Source organism: Vigna unguiculata, chromosome 11 (genome assembly GCF_037176805.1).
Source record: "Vigna unguiculata cultivar grain cowpea cultivar isolate G323 ecotype 2 chromosome 11, ASM3717680v1, whole genome shotgun sequence".
NCBI classification, from domain to species: Eukaryota; Viridiplantae; Streptophyta; class Magnoliopsida; order Fabales; family Fabaceae; genus Vigna; species Vigna unguiculata.
In genome coordinates this window covers 26,087,142-26,100,385 of record NC_140802.1, presented here as the reverse complement: position 1 = coordinate 26,100,385, position 13,244 = coordinate 26,087,142, and the positions used below count along the sequence as shown (strand labels likewise).

At 35.3% G+C, this 13,244-nt stretch overlaps 1 pseudogene; it reads left to right on the top strand.

Moving 5' to 3' along the window:
* Positions 1-4,150: 4,150 nt before the first annotated feature.
* On the top strand, positions 4,151-7,968 carry LOC114170242 (G-type lectin S-receptor-like serine/threonine-protein kinase At4g27290; annotated as a pseudogene).
* Positions 7,969-13,244: the final 5,276 nt, after the last annotated feature.

The window sequence follows — 13,244 nt, the reverse complement described above, 5'->3', positions numbered from 1 at the left end:
TTTATTTTATTTATTTTTTATGTTTTATTTTTGAATTTAATTTGATATTTAAGGTTTAATTCAATAAAAGTGGAAATGTTTGGAAAATATTTTGCAAATAAGTGGAAATCTCAAAGATTTGTGAAGATTAGCAACAAAATGAGTGAAATCTCCAATATTATTTATCCACAAAGTTAGCTTATCCAATTACAAGTTAGAAGATTTGAAGAATATATCAAAGATATGAAATCTATGAAGATTAAAAGTTATATATCAAGGATTATCTATTACAATTTAATGAAGTACAAAATCAAGTCCAAATTTTAGGCCCAGTCCAATTATGAAAGTTTATAAAAGAGGGTCTGATAGAGGTCAAAACACACACTTGAAGAGAAAGAAACTTGATCTAAATACTTTTGAAGGTAAAAGGACATTTTGAAGGCTGAAGGCATTCAATTTCATCATTAGTCCAGTGTTCAATATATTTAGGAGTAACTAACAGTGGGGTTGGGTGTAATTTATTATTAATTCTTTGTGAATTCTTCATTCAACATAATCTTTTTCCATACTTCCTATTTTTATTCTTGTTCCAACTGCATAGTCTGTGAATTTTGCACATGCGAGAATCCATACTGATCTGAAAGATATTTTGGAAACCCAAATTATGATCTTTAATTGCATGTTTTAGATATGGTGCATATGTGGGAGTACTAATTGATCCAAAGGATAGTTTGTGAAACCTGAGTAGGATAAAACAACCATTGATTTCGCATGCTAGACATAGATGTAGTCATCGGTCATTCTTAAGCATCAACACTTTGGTCATTAATGCAAACATAATAGTAAAAATTGCTAGACATATGGTTTTTATTATTTTAGGTTTGTTTGCGACGAAATCGAAGGATGTTACAAACGATGTCTTAGAGACAAAATGAGGAATGTTTTGTTTATTGTTTTTATTTTGAATGGAATTGTGAAACCTAATCCCGGTGAAGTTTTTATCTTTTATTTTCCTCAATCAAGCAATTTGTTCCCATTGTCTCAAGTTCTGTTATTCTTTACATTTAATTTCAAATTTATCTTTCATTTAAACTCAATAAATATTTTTGTTATTCTCATCCTTTATTAGTAACTAACCAATTAATTCAAATCACATTAGTTCCTATAGGAGACGATGTATGGACTTGTTCACTATATTACTTGTTCGATTTGGTATACTTGCCAATGAATCTTCCCTATATTCCATCCATTAGGAGCATTTAACAAGAGTTATCAAGCAACTTAGATCTTGCCACCTATCAGAAGGAAGAGGCTCCGAAACTCGATAAGAACAATACGCTAGGGAAGCCAACATAAACAATTTATCTTCTCTTAGTTTAATCATAGTCATCTAGTTTAAATCACATATTTTAATTTAAACTTTACGAATATATGTTTTATTTTATATATATATATATATATATATATATATATATATATATATATAATTGTTCCTGCAAAGAATAAATAAGATAAGTTAGGCACAAGCGTCACCTTACCCTGTAGTCCGCTATCTCTTCGGTTGGCCTCTTCCTGGTCGGTACATGTCAGCTTGAACCCAGGAGGGGTTACCTGCAGAAGAGTCTCTGAAGCTCAAGTAAGTCAAAGTTCTCAGGGAGTCAAATCAGTGATTAATGAATGCGTACCTTTAATTGCTGGGGTCCACGTGTATTTATAGAGCATTAATGATGTCTGACCATCTCATGGGCTGGGCCTTGACTTGGGCTCTAACTTGGGCTGTGAGTGGGCTTGGGCCCTAACCCAGGCCCTTAAGGTTTATTGAACGCGGGGGCTTCTATTATCCTGAGTTCATTGGAGTGGTCGACCTAGGCTCTAATCTTACCGGATATGTTGGAGTAGTCGGTCTAGGCCGGCTACTTGTCTTGATGGCTTATGTTGGTGATATGAGATGCATGTTGTTCCTTTAGATGTTTAGTTTAGGTTAAAACCGGTACAAGTTTAGGCTAACTCGGCCTAGGCTGGGAACTTGGCTACCTTGATATACACATTGTCTACTTATTTGGTCGAGTTTGGCTAGGTGTGGTACACCAGTCCCCTAGCCTTGTCCAATATGAGTTGTCGGTCAAGGGTGATATGTGTTGGTTGTGTTTGTATGCTAGCGGAACCGGCTAGGTGTGATACAATAATCAATGTAAAACATTATTATCTATGTCAATTATGATCTTAATTGACATAAAATTAATTGTTATACTCCATTAGCTACATCTACGTCAGTCAATATTTATCTGAGGTAGATGAACCCATTTTTTGCATTGTGTTTCTAAATTTGTCGTAAAAATACATTTTTTATATCTCGTGCAAGTCTATCGTAATCTTTTTACATATCTCTATATCTTTGTTGATTCTTTTATGTGACCTAATTTGATCATAAAAATTGATATACCAAACATTTCTTGTTTTAGTTCGAACATTATATATTGTAATGAAAGTGCAACTGGAAAATGAGCTGGGGACAATTAAAAACAAGCCAATGAAGTTGGGACACGTGGATGAGAGCAGAGGAGGCAAGTGTAACAACCGAATTACACGATCCAGAAAAGAGAGTGTGTGGATGAAGGACTACGTGACATAACGCAGTGGGTTAAAAGGAAAAAATCGTTAGAGGAGAGAGGGGGGAAAATTGTTGAGATCATTCATTTCTCTTGATTCACTTTTTCCTTATTCTCTGAGTTTTTGTTAATAGAGAGAGTTGATAATCATTGTTGAATGAAATAATTTTTCCCTTGCATCCATAATGATTGTGCTTGTCTTCTTTTTTGGTATCTCTGTTACTGTTAAATTGGTTTTTTTGGTATTTATTAGCTTACATATAATTCCCTGATTTTAAGAAAATATATTTAATTCATAATATTTTCAAATACATGTTAGGTAATAATCAACGACTATTGAAACAAACGTGAGAATTTGGTTATGATAGATAGGTGTGTTTTATGGACCAATAATATCGCAAGTTATCCCTATACGCACCAAAATTGTTGAACTTTCTATCCTAGACTTATATAGAAGTTTGAACTAGTTATTTGGACATTAGACAATGAATGAAAACAACCATTGACAAGACTAGACACTTTCATCCTTCTAGCCATATTCTAGAAAGAAAAGCAAACAAAGCACATAAAACAGGAAATACAGGAGTCCACCAAAAATTCCACTAAAACTCATACAACATTTAAAACTTACTACTTCAATCACACAAATTATTATCACTCATTGTCAAGAACCAAGCCACTTGTCTAATATATTTTTATGAAGTTTATACTTCGCACACAAGTTTGACTCTTTTTGTTTTCTTAGTCTTCAGAGTGAACTTTTACTCACAGGCTTAGTACTCAATGAAGTTTATACTTCGCACAGAATTTTGACTCCTTCGTTCATGCTTTAGATACTCTCTCTTTCTACTGTGCGATTTATTCTTTTTGTTACATTGGTTAATGTTTATTGGGACGTAAATGAACTAGTGTTTCTAATAATTAAAGTAAAAGTACTCTCTCTTTTTTCATGTGTTTTGTAAATCTGACGCAAAAGATCCTATTTTTAGGTTCCTTATATGTGACCTAATATGATGATTAAAGAAATATATACCAAACCTCTTGTTCTTGTGTGAACATTATAAAATTAGCTATTTTTTTTTAAAAGTAGATATTTCTTTCAGAATATTCAAAGACATGCGTTAACTAATGAAAAAAAATACTACATTGACACAAACGTGAGATGAGTTTTGTGGACCAATATCACAAGTTTTGTCCTTCCTAAATTGAAATTTCTAACGAAGTCTTTTATGTCCCAACTATTTGGAAACCGTATTGTGACTGATAACAATTGATAATACAGATGGCTTACCACATTCCAGAAAGAGAAACAAAGCAACCCGTAAAACACGAAATACAAGAGTCAATAGTACTGGAAATAGTAGAATAAATTAAGTTGAAGTTAAAATTTACTACTTCAATCACACACATTATTATCACTTACTATAAATTCTTGTGAAGTTTATACTTTGCTCACAAGTTTGACTCCTCCGTTATTTAGGCTATATAGATTCTCTCTATTTTTATTTAGTGTTTTCGGTTCTCTTACTCTTGTGAGCTCTAACTCTCAAGGTTACATCTCAATGAAGTTTACTCTTGTTACTTTAACGAGTCTCATACTTATATTGTTTATCCCCTCTCTTGTTTCCATTGTACAAGACACATCATCCATTTCGCAGTCCCAATCCCTCACTTATGGAAAGACCATAGTTTCTCACCCACTCCGAACCTTTGAGCTTGGTTTCTTCAATCTTGGAAATCCCAACAAGATCTATCTCAGGATTTCGTATAAGAATATTCCAATTAAAACCGTTGTTTGGGTTGCAAACGGTGCCAGTCCTATCAATGATTCCTCTGCCATCTTGACACTAAAAAATTTAGGCAACTTGGTCCTTGCACACAACAACATGGTTCTTTGGTGCACTAGTTCATCAAATGATGCACAAAATCCAATAGCAGCGCTTTTGGATTCTGGTAATCTTGTAATAAGATATGAGAGTGCAGCAAATGCAGAGGCATACTTGTGGCAAAGCTTTAATTACCCTTCTAACACAATGGTTGTTGGAATGAAGATTGGATGGGACATCAAAAGAAATCTTAGTATTTCTCTGGTAGCTTGGAAGAGTTATGATGATCCAACACCAGGAGACTTCTCGTGGGGCATTAAACTTTATCCATATCCTGATATGTATATGATGAAGGGAACCAAAAAGTACCACAAAGCTGGACCATGGAATGGATTACGCTTCAGTGGCTGGCCAAATCTGATGCCTAATAAGGTTTACAATTATAAGTTTGTGTCCAACAAGTAAGAGGTTTATTACACATGGACACTGGTGAATACTAGTTTAATAACAATTGTGGTCCTTAACCAAACCTTGCTAGAACATCCTCGTTATGTGATGGGGATCAAGCAATAAGCATTGGGAGGGGATTAAGGATTGTTCAAGAAGTAGCCACAAAGCCCAAAGAGTGGATTGTTTATAAAAGAAAAGGAAAAAATGAGCTGGCAAAACAATTAGTTATAGAGAGAGAGAATATAATCCCTTTTATTAAGGAGTACAAGAGTATGGGGAAGGGAAAGCAGGATTGACGTATTATGGTTGGACCGAGTAGTTGTTATGTTACTCTATAAGGAGTTGTTGCTCTGGGGTATTAGAATGAGGTATCCTTTCTAGAGCATTTTCTTCTTTTTTGCCGATTTCAGCGATAAATAATACTCTTCCCGTATCTATTCCACCTTTACCTAGTTCTTTTCTATCTTTATATTATTTGATTGTGGCGGTCTGCATCATTATGTATGGTTTCAGGATAATAAATCATGGCATACTTATTCAACCGTACCAGAAGATTTATGTGGCCCTTATGGCGTAGGTGAAGTCAATGCATATTGCTCCCTTTCTGCATCACTAGTGTCTGAATGCTTAAAAGGGTTCGAGCCTAAGTCTCTTGAAAATTGGAGCACAACGGACTGGTCTGAAGGATGTGTCGTTAAACATCCTTTGAATTGCAAGAATGATGGGTGTTGGTGTATGGTCGAGTACGTCCCGGCCTGATAAGGAGCAAATGGTTGGGTTTACCCCGTCCCGAGAGGAACATAAAGAGGTTCGACATAGAGGGTTCTTGAGATCGTCTGGTTCCGCACTAAAATAGTATCAATCAGGTACAATGGGTTTGTCCTTGTGGAAGGCTTGAAAGTGCCGGATACTGAACATACGTTTGTGGATCAGAGTATTGATCTATGGCAATGCAGAAATAAGTGCTTCAATACTTATTCCTGCATGGCATATACAAATTATAATATTAGTGGAGTAGGAAGTGGTTGTGTCATGTGGTTTGGTGATCTATTAGACATCATACACTATTCAAATACTTCATGATGTGATCCCAACAAGGCTTATAGCTTGGGCCAACGCCTAGGTCAAAATCATGCTCAAGGCCCAATACATGGCCCACATGCACCTTCAAGCCCAGGCCTATTAAGAGGCCTAATAACAAGGGGCATGCTAAAAAAGATCCAATTGGGCTTCATTCAAGATGGTCCAAACCCATATGGGCTTCTCACACTCTTCACATGGGCCAAAGAAGATGTGAAGATTTGAAGAGATGTATCAAAGAGCAATAAAATAACAATAAGATTGGCCAATTGTTTAGGCTTTGTTTTCTAGAATAATAAGCCAAACAATGTGTAGTTGAATTGATAAAATTGGGCTTGACTAAGCCCAATAGGAGATTTGGCCATGAGCTACCAAAGGTCCAAGGTGGACTAAGTGGAAGCCAATATTCCTTCCTACACCTCATGGATCATGCATCCCATGGAGCCAAGTCTACACTCCATTCATACGCCTCTTTCATCCGAGGGCTAAGAGAGTGTCTTCTTTTTCAAGTCTTCATCCAAAGGCTAGGAAGACACGTCCTTATCCAAGCCACCATCCAAGGGTGATGATTAAAGCTTCTCCTCCAAGAATTAGTCTAGCTTTTAGGCTCCCATTGTTTGATTTGTCAACAATTACAGTTGCTACCGGTAATTTTTCAGAGATCAACCGAATTGGAGAAGGTGATTTTGGACTTGTATATTGGGTAATTCAATGTTTTTTTGTCAATTTGAATATTCGAAGAGTATTGCAGAATTATAAATACCATTAAATCATTTTTTTGGAAATGAAAACATTTCGAGAATAATTAATATCATAAAGAGTCTTTACTCACATGAATATGCTTTGCAGGAAAAATTATTCAGTGGACTAGAAATTGTTGTAAAGAGATTATCAAAGAATTCAGGATAAGGAATAACCGAATTTGTAAATGAAGTGAAACTAATTGCAAAACTTCAGCACATGAATCTTGTAAAACTTCTAGGTTGCTGCATTCAGAACCAAGAAAAAGTATTGGTTTATGAATACATGTCCAACGACAACCTAGATTACTTCATTTTTGGTATAGAGTGTCAGGATCTCTTATTTTAGTACTCACAAGTGTTTTATAATTATATTAAAATATAGAAGGTTCTCAAGCATGAATATTCATTTTTTAATGAAAGATTGTTGTGAAACGAAGATCATACCAAAGGTAAATTACTTGACTAGACAAAGCATTTCCACATAATTTGTGGACTAGCAAAAGGACTTATGTATCTTCATGAATATTCTCGACTAAGATTGTCCATAGAGATCTCAAACGGAGTAATGTTCTTCTAGATGAGGATTTCAATCCAAAAATATCAGATTTTGGATTGGCTAAAACTGTTGGAAAAGAGGAGATCGAAGGAAACACAAATATGATAGTTGGAACATTGTGAGTGTCTGAATGTTTTAGAACCTTTTCCTTTACAAGAAAGTCGTATAAATTTGATCTTTCTTCAATGGTTTATTTCAGTGGGTAGATGGCATTGAAATATGCTGTTGATGGACAATTTTTAGTAAAATTAGATGTTTTCAGCTTTGGTGTTATACTGTTGGAGATAATATGTGGGATGTAAAATAGCGGACCATATCGTGGAAAGCAATGTAACTTTCCTGATCATGTAACCACTTTGCTAATTATTATTCTATCCATCTTATATGTTATTTACATTCTTGTTCATTATACGTATTTTGGTCTTTGCATTTAGGCTTGGACATAGTGGAAATTTGGAAAGACTTTAGAAATAATTGACTCAAACATTGAGGGTTCGTGCATTTAATTTGAATTGTTACGTTGTATCCATATTGGGCTATTATGTGTTCAACAATACCAAGAGGATAGGCCTACAATGAGTTCAGTAGTTTTAATGTTGGGAAGTGAGATGGATTTGGATGAACCAAAAAGGCCAGGGATTTTCAATAAGAAAGACTCTATTGAAGCAAGTTCAAGCTCAAGTAGTTCAACCAATGCCCTAATCATAACCTTGAGTGCTCAGTAAAAATGAATGGTGTCACAACCAGAATCGTGACGAAAGAAAAAAAACGGTTTAAATAGAGATTTGGAGTCACTACCATAGTTATTTTTGAAAAACTATGAAAACAACAAAATAAAACAAGTCTGCGAAAAACCATATTTTGGATCTGGGAGTCGGTTAGGTGTAGGGAAGAAGTTAGCATCTTACACGCCCGCTCGGAGGTAGTACCTTTAATTAAAAATGCAAAGTTGATGTGGTTTTCAAAATGTTGACTTTCCCCAAAAATATAAGAGAAAAAACTACTACAAAGAAACAAAAATATTTTTTTGGTTATTTTTTGGCTTGACAAGGATTAACCTTGATCCTATGTATTCTCATTCCAAAATGAGAAATTAGGGTTTCTCAAGGTGTTAGAACTAGGATTGCTCGATTAGTATAGAACTAGGCTTGGTGGCCAGGCAGAGCTGGGCTTTTGCCAGATAAAACTAGACTTGGGGGCCAGTACGAAATCGGGCTTGATAGGCTAGACAAAGCTGGGCTTATGGGGCAATACGAAACTAGGCTTGATGGGCCAAACAAAATTGGGCTTATAATATATATAGGTCATTCATATGAATGAAGAGGACCACCAATCCAAGAAATGTCAAGAAGATGATTCTTGTAAATTGATTCCTTTAGAAGAAACAATAGTTTAAAGAAGTATGATGCATGGCTATGCTCACTTGTGTTATGTTGTCAAGATTTTTGCTTTTTGAATTTGGTGTCAACACATGGCACGGTGATATGACATGCAAATGATTTTGCATGATGGAAAGCATGTTTAGGGTCAAAACATTATTGTAGAGATCAAGATGCTGAAATGCATGAATGCATGATGAAAAACTTGTTATGCTCTACCTTTTCGAAGTTTGGTTTTTTCACGCTATGGAGAACGTAGGATGAAATTCGAAGTATTTTGAAATGGAGTTTTTGAAAAGAAAGTAATCATAAGTGAGAAGTGACAAGGTATTCAGACATTGGTAAGCATCTTTTTAAAGAGGAGAAACAAGGTGTCAAAACCTTGGCAGGGTGTTGAAATCTTGCTTAAAGAGTAGAAAAAAGGTGTAAAAACCTTAGCAGAGTGTAGAAACCTCGACTTAAACAAGAGAAACAAGGTCTCGAAACCTTGGCAGAGGGATCAGGGTGTCGTAACCCCGATGTGCAAGAGAAAACAAGGTGTCAAAACCTTGGTGTAGTGATTATGGCGTCGAAACCCCAATATGCTAGAAAAACATGATTGATAAGGATTTGGCAATTTGAAGGAGGAAACATGAATGTATTTTTGATCTTTTTGTGTTTTTGAAGGGGAAGGATTCGAAAACCATTCAGATGAATGAAAAGAGCTTCTATCCGAAAGATTTTTTTTTGAATGAGTGCAACGTATGTTATGGTTGTTTGTGCAAGATGCATGTCATTATGCCAACTCATGAATCATGAATGTATGTACAACCCTTTTTCATTTTTTTGCTACTCAAGGTGTTAAAACTTTAATGCTAGAACCAGTGTGTTGAAACCCTAATATGCATGAAAACCTGAATGCATGATAGAAATAGGTTGGTTGTGTCTTGTCTTTTAATTTTTCTACGCATGCCTAAGTCAATTGTTTTATTTGCAATCATCAAATTCATTGATTTTGAATGTTCCATGAAAGTGAGGGATGTCACACATCTCGAGGTCTAACATCTGAAATGATTATATCTTTGATTTTTTAATTTGCGACATTAGTGCACACGTGCTTGAATTCACAAATGAGTGAAAGGCTAGGAATTTTTATAAAGAGTTTGAAGGAGACTGAGATAGCCATATGGGTATGTTGTTCCTCACACACCCCTCAAAGGAGAAGTAATTTATGAATGTCAAGGCGAAAAACACAAGAGTTCCCAAAAAGGTTGCCCCAATTTTGGTGTTTTAGAACTAGTGTTTGAGAATATGGATATGTGAATGTTAGGGTGAGAAACTCATGAGACACACAAAGCTTCCCAAGTTTCGAGGTATCGAGAAGAATTTGAATGAAGTATGAATTTTGTGTAAAAAAAGATAGTGGAAATGGAAGGGATTTGATCAAAAGGATTGCCCTAGTTGGTTTATGTTCTTTTCACTTGCCTTTGATAAGATGACATGAAGTTCCCTTCTTCTTTTTGAAATCAATTCTTTGGTCAGATCAATTTATTGAGAAACTATATTTTTATATCATTTCCTTTGAAGCATAATCTAGACAACATGCAAAAAATTTCCAAGGGCTTAGAAGGGATTGGATGAGGTGATGAGGACTGACTAAAGAGTTGACACAGTCCGATTTGGTCTCAGTGCACCATATGTTTGGGTTTGCCCCATCTATTGATGACATGAAGAAAATGATAGGGACTTCAAGAGTTGGCTCAATGTGAGAGTATAGATTGGCATAAGGGCACAAAATGTGTTTGACATGCCCCGATTATAGAAGAAATGGTTAGAAAAATGGAAGGGACTTCAAAGGCTTCTCTGATTTGAGGATCGGGATTGACGCACTGCCCTAATCATGAGAAGGAAAGAAGAGGTTGAAAAATGATGGGAACTTAAAAACTTTCCCTAATTCGAGGATTTGGATTGAAACACTGTCCTAATTTTGTAGAGGTCGAAAAATGATGGGGACTTCAAAAGCTTCCCTGACTTGAGGACATAGATTGAAGCACAAATTGTGTTTGGTCTGCCCTAGTTATGAGATGGCATGGGGAGGTTGAAGAGTGGTGGGAGACTTCAAAAGTCGTCCCTATTGTGACCATGATAATTAAGGTGAAATTTTCGTTTCTTCAGGTAAACGAATAATCACATGAATGGTGAAATGAAGCAACTGCCTAGTTTGGATTTTAGAGAAAAAGGTTGGACAAATTGTATGACATTGTTGGACAAGGTTTAGGCTGAGAGTGGAGGATATAGTAGGAAACGAAGATGGAGTCCACGAAAAAGGTGAGAACGAAACAACGAAGGAGGATGCCCCTTATCTAATTGATTAATCATGCTTATTTTAAGGAGCTTTTGGCACATGTGAATCAAAAAAACTGTCTTAGTCATTAAACGCAAATCTCAAAACATATTTTTCAATTTTTATTTTTCCTTTTTTTTTTGCCTAAACCACCCTTTCAAGTTTTTAGTCTAGCAGGCATTTTTTTTCATTTTCATGTTAAGATTTTTGCTCACAGTCTGCCTAGGACAAGTTGCTCCTTTCATGTTGGTCCTCCACGGAATAAAAGAAGTAGGCTTTATGGTGGAAAGGTAATGAAAAAAAGGTGAGTATGAAAATATCATGTTATGCAGATTAGACAAATACTTCAAAAGATATGATATCAAACATTATCTATTCATTCAACCTACTAATTTGACCAAAGAATGTTTTGTCTGTTTTTTTTCCTAAACTGCCCTCTTAGAGCGAACTTTATTTTCTACTTCGTTTTTCCTTTCTTTTCTTTTTCTTTTTTCCTTTGAATTTCTTTCTTTTTGTAGGTAATGATAACTAGTCAAATCTACCTAGCGTAACGATTGTGTTTATCAATTTGGGTAATGTCAGCGCTGACAAGGCAAATCATTCATTCTAGGAAAGCCAAAGGATGAATGTTTTCAAAAATGCGCACACAAATGTCTCGAAAGAAATCAAGTCATTGTTCTCAATTAAACATTTGACCCCAGAAAAACGTGACACCCCATTATTCTTTTTTTTTCCTTTTGATCATTCATTTTCTATTTTTTGCTGTTATTTTTTTTATTGTAAAAATAATGAATTTGGTGATTTGCGAGAAAACAAATGACTCAAAATGTGTCAATCTTTTTTATTTCCTTCTGCTCATTTTTTGTAACATTGTTTATTCATATGAGGTGAGAAGCATGATATGGATTAAAAAACTATGTACATGCCACTATGAATAAAGACAACAATTGACTGCAATGCAAGTTTGTGCCCAAGAGGCACTTACTCACTTGTATGCCAATGTGATTCAAGAACATCGTGCATGATATGCAGCTAATTGAAAAAATCTACATGCAATGTAATGCGTGTGCCTCAAGATATGCAATTAAGAGACATAATGATACACTTATTTGAAAAACACCGTGCATGATATGCAATTAAGTGACATAATGAAATGCATGTTTACGCCTCAAGAGGCGCTTACTTTCATGAGATGTGATGTATGATATAAAATTGTTATGCATGATTATGCCTTAACATGCACTTATTCACATGTACATTATGCACACAAAAAGATGATGATTAAAGTAAGCAATCTCCCTTTGTGCTTAACAGAGGTTTGGCGCTTAAGGTCTAAAGTGAAGTACATACGCTCACTAGGGTGGTTTTCTAAACTTAAGAATCAATAGTCACTAGAGCTATAACCCACTTCATGATATTTCCTACAACAGTTGGTATACAACACGGAGTGAGAGTACCAATGAATAAAACAAACTCTAGTTGGGGTTCTCACAATGACCACCTTGGAAGTTCATACATTGTGGCACTATTACACAATCCCCTCTAATTCTAAGTTACACAAACCTAGGTATAGGGCCCCACTCACGATATGCACAATGTGTGTGTGGAGGGAGAATGATGCATACCCCTTACCCCCACCTACAAAATAGCCAGAAAATTTCCCAGGCATCTGTCGCAACCCTAGTGGAGTCGCCATCCATCGCAACCGGAATCGCGACGGGATGGCAAAATAAAAAAAAGGACGGTTCAAATAGAGATTTGAAGTCGTCACCATAGTTATTTCTGGAAAACTATGAAAAACCACAAAATAAAGCAAGTTTGCGAAAAACCAAATTTGGGATCCGGGAGTCGATTACGTGTAGGAAAGGTGTTAGCACCCTACAACGCCCGCCCGAAGGTAGTACCTTTAATTAAAAATGGAAAGTTGACGTGGTTTTCAAAATGTTGACTTTCCCCAAAAATATAAAAGAAATAATACTAAAAAGAAACAAAAATATTTTTTTGGTATTTTTTGGCCCGACAAGGATTAACCTTGGTCCTATGTATTCTCATTCAAAATGAGAAATCAGGGTTACATAGTTCTTTAATAAAAACGATTTGGAAAACTATTTGGAAAATGATTTAATTTTTTTGGAAGTGAAGCTGACAAGGACTGGCCTTACTCCTACGTATCTCACAATGGAGAATCAAGGATCACGTAGTTCTTAAAAATATACTTTTTACTTGAAAATGTTGATGTTTTTGTATTTTGAAAATTTTATGTTTTTCTTGGTATTTTTGAATTACTTGAAAATATATG